The following is a 10,907-nucleotide window of genomic DNA, read 5'->3' on the forward strand; positions in this document are numbered from 1 at the left end:
TATCTATGTGTGTTTCATTGACCATGCAAAGGCATTTGACTGTGTGGATCACAACAAATTGCAGTTAACCCTGAGGAGAATGGAAATCCCAGAACACTTGACTGTACTTATGTGAAACCTATACTTGGATGAGGAAGCAATCTTCAGAACAGAGCAAGGAAACACTGCATGGTTCAAAATCAGGAAGGGAGTATGTCAAAGATGTGTCCTGTCTCCGTACCTTTTCAATCTATATGCATAACAGATAATTCAGGAGGCTGATTTTATGATGAGGAATGTGGCATCAGGATTAGAGGAAGACTCATCAACAATCTATATTATGCAGATGACACAACTTTGCTTGCTGAAACTGAGGAGGACCTGAAGCACTTGCGGCACAAGGTCAAGGACTGTAGTCTTCAATGTGGATTGAAGCTCAACATCAAGAAGACGATGATTCTCACCATTGGGCCAACTGGTAGTACCATGTTAGATGAAAAGATTGAGGTTGTTAACAGTTACAGCTTGCTCAGCTCCACAGTGAACACTCTTGGCACCAACAGTCAGGAAATCAAAAGAAAAATTGCATTAGGTAAGTCTGCTGTCAGGGACTTTTCCAGCATACAAAGTAGCAATGATATCCATCTGGAGACTAAGGTGAACCTGATCCAGTCCATGGTCTTCACAATTACTTGCAACATTTAGGGTCAACTGATATTCAACAAGGAAATGAAATGTATCAAATGGGGAAATGAAACCTCTTCGACAAATGATGCTGGCAAAACCTGCAGAAAGCTGAAACAGGACCACATCTCATACCATCCACAAAAATCAACTTAAGGTGGATCAGAGACCTGGGAATAAAGCCCCAAACCATAAAGTTCGTCAGAGACAAACTGATATCAGTCTTAGACAGCCTAGTCTACGGTATAAAGAGATTGCCAAATACAGCCAGAAATGCACAATCTAGAGAGGATAAAATTGATGAATGGGACCTTCTAAAGGGAAATCCCTGTACATATAAAAAGCCTTTTTCCAACAGAGTGAAGAGAAAAATCTGCTTACTGGGAAAAACCATTTGGCAATATCATTTCAGACAAGCGTTTCATATCAAAAGTTTACAGAATCCTACAAGGCCTCCATAACAAAAAGGCTGATGACACAATTACAAAATGGGAAAATGATATGGAAAGAATTTTCCAAGAGGAAGATATTCAGATGGCCAACAGACACATGGAAAAGAATGCTTAAAATCACTGGCAATAAGAGAGATGCAAATCAAAACCACAATGAGATACCATCTTACTCCAGTAGTAGTGATAAAGTTTAATAGGGCAGCCAGTAATAAATGTTGGAGAGGATGCGGTGAGATAGGAACTCTTACACATGGTTGGTGGGATTGTAAAATGGCACAACCACTGTATAAGACCATTACTGTAAAACATGTATTAGGATCCAAGGAGGAAGGGAGCAAGAGGGATGAGAGAGAGTAACTATAGAGTCACATAATTTGATGGATGGAAGGAGGGGTGAGTAAAGAAAATGGGAAAGAGTCCATGTGAAAAACAACATATATAAACTTTGTAAGTAAACCAAGTACAAAATAATATGTTTAGCTAAAACAAAGACTTATGGGCGAGCTCTGGTGGCCTAGTGGCAAGAAGCTGCACTGCAATCCCAGAGGTGCACAGTTTGAATCCACCAGATGCTCTGCTGGAGAAGGAAGGACAATCTCCTCCTATACCTGTCAGATCTGATTTGATGGCACACACACACACACACACACACACACACACACACACACACACACACGTAATAGTAAAATAAAATAATTTTTAAAAAAGACATGTTGTTGTGTGTTGTTGAGTCAGCACTGACTTATCCTTGACCCTACAGTCAGTGTTCTGAGAAAGTAAATCACATGGAAGGAGCTTGTCCATGCTTCTCCAGCACAGTGGATTCGAACCACTTGCCTTTTAAGATTGAAGAGCAACCTCTAGGCCACCAGAGTTCCCTGAAAGCTTCTAGCTCCCTTACGGTTTAATTATAGAAGACAATTATTGCCCCAAATTTGTTCATAGTTATAACACTCTCTCTATCCCAATAGTAAGAGTTCTCCCTGGCAAGGCCTAATTCACCGGAAACACTGTCAGTGTTCATATGCTGATGTACTTTAGGAGCTTAATGGTGTTGAATTAGCAAACTGACTAGCCAAAGGGATGTTCTTATTTAAGAAAAATATTTGCACTAGTATTCTGGAAAATGAAGAAATCTTTTTGTTTTTGTTGTTTTGTTTTAACATTCAGGCAGCTTTTAGATAATGCATCTTTAAAACGTGTTAATTCTTCCCCTCTTTTTGCAGTTGACGTTCTTATGTGTGGCTTATGAAACGTTAGTAGAATAAGAAAATGAGGTGCAGGTCGGGTTGCAGAAAGAAAGGGAAGTAGGCCTTTGTTAGCTTTTGCATCTGTAAAACCACTGCAGGGTTTAGAGGGAAAACAGAACTCCAGGCGAAGTTTATTGATCTTGCTTCTCGGCTTCTCACTTTTGTGACCTTATATTCAAATGTCATTTCTAATAGTAGGTTCCAGACCAACGGTTTTTTATCATCAGTGATAAAATTTATTGGACATTTACTAAGAGCTAGGTATGCGTTAAGTGCTCTACTTGAAATAGTTAATTCCTTTCTTACAATTAGAGCAACATTATAATGACTGTATTTTACAGAAGGTGAAACTGAGGCTTAGAAAGATTGGCTGAAATATCCAAGGCCAGATCTCAAGTAAGCCGCAGACCCTGGATGCCAAGCCATGTCAAACCCAAAGGCATTGCTCTTAACCATGACCTCAAATATCAATTGTATATATAGCTTAACGAAATGACCTAGTATGCTTGTTTACATGCTTGAAGTGCATGAAGAGGGCAAAATGGAAAAAGCAGATCTGGAGTCAGGATACAGGGGCTTTGAATTAATCAGTTTTGGCATTCTATCCAATTCTGCCAATTATATAATGGCAGAATTGGGACAATTGCATAATCTGTTTGTACTTCTGTTTCTTCTAAGAACTAGAAAGTAAAGAAGATGGATCATGGATGTGACATGCTTAGGGGGCTATGTTCCTATAGCCGATAGAGCTATGCTGTTAACACAAAAGCAGCAGCTCTCTGACAGTTCAAATCCGCCAAGCAGCAAAGCTGGGCAGTCTCTTCCTGCGTCGCTTACAGACTCAGAAAACATGTTTATTCAATGCTTAGTAGACAGTACATGCTAGTTATGGTTAAGATACGTATGCCGCATGTAGAATGATTTTCAGTTTATGAAGAACTTTCACAAAGGCTTTTTTCACAGAATCATTACCGATACAATCCTTTTTTTTTTTTTTAACTTTTTTATTTTATTATTTTTCGTGTGTTTACCGTCAAATTGGATCTGACTAGACCAGGAGGAGACTGTCCCTCCTCCTTCTCCAGCAGAGCACCTGGTACAATCCTTTTTTATTGATTCCCTCTTTCAATCACTTCTACAACACGTAATTTTTTAATTTTTTTTTTGTGCCCATTTGTTCTCATAGTTGTTTTGATTTACATCTCTGATAGCTAGGGCTTTTGAACATTCCTTCATATGTTTGTTTGTCATCTGTATGTCTTCTTTGGTGAAGTGTCTGCTCATAGCCTATGCCCGTTTTGTGATTGGGTTGTTTACCTTTTTCTTGTTCAGGTGCTGGAGTATTTTAAAAATTTTAGATAGAGATTCCTTATCAAATATGTCATTGCCAAATATTTTTTCCAAGTCTGTGGGTTTCTTTTTTACCGTGTTGGAGAGGTTTTTAAATGTGCATTGTCAAGTAGTACTCTTATGGGCTGAATACGGATCTCAAATTTGGCACTAGTCCTGAAGAAAATTCACCAATGTTCTGGCACTTGTATGCTATTCAATTGTGGCTTTTACAGATTTAAGAAATCATGAAACTATGTTGTAGTAAATTCAAACATTAATATTCGACTGCCAACTATGACTATAGCTTTATCGAAGTACAGAAAGGTAATAGCTATTACAGTTTTAAGATCAACAGAAAGATGTCAATTGTAAGTTGACTTGCCAAAAGTTTATGAGAGAGTAGAGTTTGTTTCCTTGGAAATATTCTGAGTCTTGGTAATAAGTTTTTTGTTGTTTTTTTTTTTAAATTTATAGCTTCTGATAGATTAAAAAGCAGAGTTCTTCAATTTTAAAATAGTAGAGAAAGGACAAATATTATTCTCAAACTACTTTATAGCATTTGTATTAGCCCCTAAATCATGTTAAAAATACAAGATTATCGGCAGCCATCTTTCTGCATTGTGACACAGAGTGCGGTAAGACTTGGGTGAAAAGAAATTATATTTTTGTCTGTTGTTGTTGTTAAATGCCATTGAGTTACCTCACTCATAGTGATCCTATGCACAACAACCCTAAACGCTGCTCTATGCTGTGCCAATCTTACTGTCTCTGACACACCTACTCCCTTTACCCCAGTCACTGAATCAATCCATCTCATTAAGGTTTTCCTCTTCTGCGCTGTCCCTCAACCCTCCCAAGCATGACGTCCCTCTCCAAGGACTGGTTTCTCCTTGCAACATGTCAGGCGAAGCTTCGGAATCCTTGCCTCCAAGGAGCAGCCTAGCTTCACCCTCTCCAGGACAAACTAGTTTGTTTCCCTAGCAGTCCAAGTTATATTCAACACTCTTCTCCAGCACCACAGCTTAAAGGCATCAATTCTCTAGTCATTGTCCAGACTTCTGATGCATATTTTTATCTAGACTAGATAATATCTTTTATAATCTTCTTGTCGCTGAACCTCTGGTGGGTTGTCAGAGGTAATCAGTCACTCTGCAGTTAGAGATTGCCCATCCCTCTCCCAAAGCTGGTGGCCTTGAACCTTGTGCCTTTGAGACTACAGTGCAGTTTCTTGCCACTAGGCCACCAGAGCTCCCTATAAACTTATCCAGTTTATAAAGTTACTAAAGAATATTTTTATTCCTGTTTAAGATAATGGCTAAGAACAGAAGTTTCAAGGCAAAACGAATTCTTGTCCCACCATCTACTAATCATGTAATTTGAAGTTTTCTATAATAATGATGAGATATATCTGGTATCTTTTCCTCTCCACCTCACGACTACCATTGTGTTCCATACTATTAATCCTTCTTTATTCAACAGCTAGAAAGACCTTCTTACCATTAAAATGGGACAGTTTGAATTGATCATCCCCATCCCATCTGTTAAAGCCTACCTTTGCTGGTTTGGTTTTTGTTCCTTTGTACTAAGCGGAAAGCCGCTTATGTAGGATTGGCCCAGGAGCCCTGTGTGATCTGCTCCAGGTCAACCTTGTGGCTTTCTCCTCCACCTTGTTCACTCTCATTCCTCAAACACTGTAGTATTATTTCCTGCCTGGACTTGGGCACATCCTGTTTTCTGTGCTCAGAATTCTCCAGTCCTACTCTTTACATGGTATTTTATCCATCTGGTTTTCTCTTTAATGGCACTTGCCACCGTTTTTGACTTTGGATCTGTTTAGTTGCCCTTCCCCAACTATATGCCCCAGGCGTTTTGGGTTCCCAGAAGGATACTATGCTCCAAACACGGTTATTGACCAGCACTGCTGTTAAGTCAATTTTGCCTCGTTGTGAGCCTGTAAGGGTTTTTTTGAGGGCTGTCAATTTTATGGGACCAGAATTGCTTTCTCCCACAGAGAAGCTGGTGGTTCAAAGTACTGACCTTTTGATCAGTAGCTGAGATCTTTTAACCACTGCGCCACCAGTGGTCTTCATGTTACTGATTGTTGGTGGGCGTGTGTACCATTGAGTTTGGATCCAACCCATAGCTGACCCTCCAGTGGGTTTTGAGAGGCAGTTAATTGCCCGGGAGGAGATTGTCCATTTTCTCCCATGGACCAGCTGGCAGATTCCAACTACGTACCTTCGAGTTGACAGCGTAATTCCTTACCACTAGGCCACCAGAGCTCCTGACTAGGTATTATATAAATTGTTGCTGATATGAATAAATCACCATAGCCGTTCAAAGTCTTAGTTTTTTCACCTCAAATATAAAGATAATGGTTTTTATCTGAAAGGTTCTTATGAGAATGAGATGCAGTTAAATATATATATATCACTTAACACTATGCTTGATAAAGTCCTCAACAGATGGTCCTAGGTGTCAGGAGCTGCTGCGGTCTTCCGCACTAGGCATTTATTAAGCTTACTGTCTGTGGAAAACAATGCTGATAGGACATGTTTTAAGAGAAGAATTTTAGGAGAACGATGGGCAATCTCTTTCCAACCTTGGAAATCCAAAGGAGAGTCAGCTATGAGTCAAGTTCAATTTGATAGCGATGGAAATGAAATGAGAGACTTTACTGGACATGTACATGAAGCTTGGTGCATATATGTTATTGTGTGCCATCAAGTCAGAACTAACCCAGAGTTGATCCTCCAGTGGGTTTTCAGAAGCAGTAATTGCATGGAAGGAGACTGCCCAGTACAGCTGTTGAATTGGAACCACACGCCTTCAGAATTGGAGCATTGATTCTGACCACTAGGCTACCAGTGCTTTCTCTCTATAAGATATGAAAATACTTTATTCCAGGTTTTTTAATAGGATATTGTTTTAAAAAGTAGCCTGAACTTTTTAAGGTCAGAATTATCAGAGTCTTAATGTACATTCAATAGGATAATTGCCTTGGCTATTAATTACTTAGCTGCTATCCCCCTCCACTCTAGCCCTCTGGCATTAACAAGGAGGCAATGCTTTTATGTGTGCACACAATATCTTTAAGATCCCATTATCTTCAACTTCTGTGCCCCTTGGTCACATGCCTCCTTTTGAAGCCTCTCTTAAAAAGGAAAAAAAAAATGGGAAGAAAATCTTTCAGAGACATCCTGAAAATAATTTCTAATCTAATTTCACCCATATAATATAGAAATGAGATGGTAGTTGGGGTCAGGGGGTGTATGGGGTATATGTAATATGATTTGCTTACCCTTTCAATGAACTCTGCTGTTACCTGTGGAACAGGTGAAAAACTAGTGAAAAAGATAGTGAAATTTAGTTTAACCTAGTGAAAGTTTGTGTGGGTAGACATACATCATGCATATTTTGAGTTGAAAAGTTGGATTTAATTTTGGTTTGATGTTCAGAGAATAGGAAACATGTTAAGGTTTTTCTAGTCCTTTCTCGTTCATCTGTGAGAATGTCTGTAATTGAAAATAGTGGTTCCTACTAACCTCTCTTGACCAGGTTTCTCTTTTCACTGCACAGGTCTCTTCGCGTGCTAAGTGCAAGGCCTGTCCTCGCTCCCCTTTTCTATTTTACATGCCTCTCTGTAGTGCAGTCAGTTTCACTCATAGATGGCCTTTCTGACCCTGACTTTGTAATTCTGCCAAAAATGATTTGTTGGACTCCAGTCTGCCCTGTGATTGATCTGATTTTACTCAACCTTGCAGGGACTAGTCACTTTACTAGTCAGAAAGGCTGTGTGAAAAACCACCCAGAAAGAATGAGTGATGATGTGTGACTCATTGAGCGGACAGCCCTCTGGTTTTGCTGTAAGAGCTGCAACTGAGCTGCAACTTCAGTTTGAGAAGAAATATGTTTTCAAAGCAGCCAACTCCATGGGTTTGTTTTGGGTGTTTTGTCGTTTTTTGTTGTTGGTTGGTGTGTTGGGTTTTTTTTTGTTTGTTTGTTTGTTTTTTTCAGAGTTGGGAAGGGAGCCTCAAGACCATGAAGACCATGAATGGGAGCTATTTAGACCTGTAACTCCTGCATGGGGATCCTTTTAAAAGAGCTATGGTGTGTGTTAAGGGCTGTAACACTAATATTAGAAGTAGACAGGAACTAGAGACCTGGAAGAAGCCCAGTGACAGAATCAGAGCTGAGAAGGTTCACAGGGGAGAGAGTGCCCGAGTGCCAAGCAGGCTGCTCACGGGCTATGAGCTGGGCCAGTTAACTGGAGGCATGAAGGTGGCATGAAAGCAGAAGAGCCTGTCTGCAGCAGGGAGAGAGCTGCCCTGCACTGAAGATGGCAGGGGTGTGCTCTCCCCTCTGAGGAAGCCTCCCATACCTCACAGGCTACAATCTGGGAAGTGACAAGAACATCTCAGCAGGTACCTAGGTGATGTCTGAAAGGCTCAGACATTCATTCTATTGTGCTTCACTTTGCCTCTGAGGGAATGAACTTCCTTCTGGCCCACTCCTAATGGAACTCACTGCAGGCCTTTTCTTTCTGGGGTTCCAGATCTCTCTGTGCTTAACATCCTTCTTACCATTCCTTCCTTTCTATTTTTACCCAAGGATGGGTAAGAAAGCTACCTTCTCTGTTACCCGACTTACCTTCTGTTACCACTAACGAAATATTATGATCAAGGGCAAAATGTCAGGAGAGTTTCAAGAAGATTTTCCTTGTTCTGAAAGACCACTTCCTTTCTGTTTGTATCAACATTCTTTAAAACCTCCATTCAAGCTTCACGTTTTACATCCATGTCCTCTAATTCCATTGTTCTGTGATCCCAAAGGCAGGGGTTCAAGGCTACCAGCTGCTCTGGGGCAGAAGAATTGACAGTCTACTCCTATGCAGATTAATTGCCTCTGAAAACCAGCCAGAGGGTCAGCTTTGGGTCTGTTCTGATGGTACATAACAATAAGATCTTCATCATTAGGACATTTATGCATCTTTTTTCAGGACTTGTCTTGGAACGCTTTTCTTTACCTCACCCTTTTCCTATCTTGTTCCTTAACCAGCCAAGCTCTATGCTATTAAAGAAGCATTCCTCATTGCTCTGATGACACACACAGTTAACCTTCATTTCCATTTCCTTGAAAGCTACTTACACAGGAATAATAGAAAAAGTACTTTAAAAAACACAGTGTGAATGGAGAAGAGTGTAGAGCACAATGCATAAGAATTTTGTATGCTAACTAAAATTTTAAAGTTAAGCTGATACTAAAATTTACCATTCAGACTGGGTCACATTGCAGGGTTAAAGAGGACACTATTAGGAACTGGCAAATGTAAACTTTTCCTTTGCATAGTCATCTGTTTAAACTCAACAAATAAGGGCTTAAGTTGACTTGTTTCATCAGCCCTTCACTGAAAATCTGCAGCATCTTCACCCTTTGTCTTTCAGTGTTCAGTCCCTAAACATCCTCCCTTTGCCCTATCTCTGCAGAACTCATTCTCTCCTTCCTCCTCCTCCTTCACTCTATTCCTCTATTCCCTCATCCTTATTTCCTCTTGCCTGGAAAATGGAATGATCTAACTGGTGTTCTTGCCTTTCCCCCTCATCTGTCATACAATATTCCTTATTACTGTAAAATAAAGAATAAAGTAAAATGGACTGCCCAGGGTCCACTGCTAACAAATACAATTATCATCCTGAAGGTTCATTTTAGAATCCAACATACTAGAAAACACAGTATAAAACAAACAAACTCAAAACGTAATCTTTACAATCTTACTTCCTTCGAGGACCAAATATTTTAGCTATCTTACTGTGTTTTCCTTCAAACATCTTTGGAATCGGTAGATCCCAGCCCTAGCATACATCAGAATCACCACTAGGATTTTATAAAAAGATATAAATATCTAAACTTATCTTCATATATTTCCATAGGTTCCCCACCTGTTTCCTTTCCAAAGCTGCTATCTGCTACTCTTTCTTTTTCCATGTTTCTTCATATCCTTCTTTCCCTAATTTTATCCCCTTCCTGAAGTCTTCCTTGATGTGTCCAAAGAGGTGTATTTGTTCCCTTGCTGTGTGTTTCACTATTAGTAACCTTTCACTAGTTGGTATGTGTATGCCATGCACCTTCTAGAAAATGCTTTTTTGAGGCAAAGCATCAATTATTTTACATATAGAAGACACACAGTAAAAATCACTGTTGTTAGGTGCCATCAAGTTGACTCCAAGTTCAAAAGCATGAAACCCTGCTCCCAAGTCTCAGGGGTGCTTAAGCCAGCTTGGCAAGTTTTCCCATTTAGGGTTTGTAGGGAACTCTGAAACTGTTAGGAAAGTGAATGATAAGCATGACTTTCTTACAAAAAAAATAATGAAACCCCAAAACCATATAATAATTACTAGATTATGCCAAATTAAAGTTTGCTCATAATGCTGTGTGGGAGAGTAGAATTTGAATTTAAAATGCCATTAGAGTTTTTCAAAGCAGTGAATGAGCTAATATTGAAGTGAATTTAGTGGTGGTTTGGTTCCTTCAATACCCTCACGTAAGGTGCTTTTATAGTATGTAACTCTCTTTGCATTTCTTATGGAAACTCGTGTGCCTTGTCACCATGAAATGTGCTTTAGTCAGAAGCTGTAGTTAGTAAAGCTGCGTTTTTTACTAGTTCCTCTGGCATGGGAGAATACTTTCAATAAATCGACCTCGCTGGAAGATAGAGTGCCAGTGTTCTTAATGGGGAATGAAGTGGAAGTGCAGTGATTTAATACAGTCACAAGTGGCTGCATCCAAAAACAGTTTTTGATTTTTGTCAAACCTTCAGCAAGGGAGTGATTCTTGCCCTTTTTTATGTTACTTCCCTAGTGATATTCTTGTTAAACTCGTAAGCTGTATACTCAGGATTGGATTTCCACCCCCCCCCCCCCGTTACCATTACAATTTTCTGTTTACATCTGATTTATAGTTTTGTTTCATCAGTAAAAACTGTGAACCTTTAGTTTGACATATTCAAATGTGCTTACAATTAATTTTAAGATCTTTAAGGTAGTGACGGGATTAGTCGGGATTGGTGACAAGGGATTTGGTTTGGGGATTTTTCTGGGAATTTTAACTGCCAACGTTTTAGCTAGCAGCTGAATACTTAACCACCGCACCACCAGTATACGCTTTCTCTCTCTCACACACACACATATATATATATATATATATATATATA

This window comes from Elephantulus edwardii, unplaced genomic scaffold, assembly GCF_000299155.1.
Source record: "Elephantulus edwardii isolate Elephantulus edwardi_28Jun2011 unplaced genomic scaffold, EleEdw1.0 scaffold00150, whole genome shotgun sequence".
Classification (NCBI taxonomy): Eukaryota; Metazoa; Chordata; class Mammalia; order Macroscelidea; family Macroscelididae; genus Elephantulus; species Elephantulus edwardii.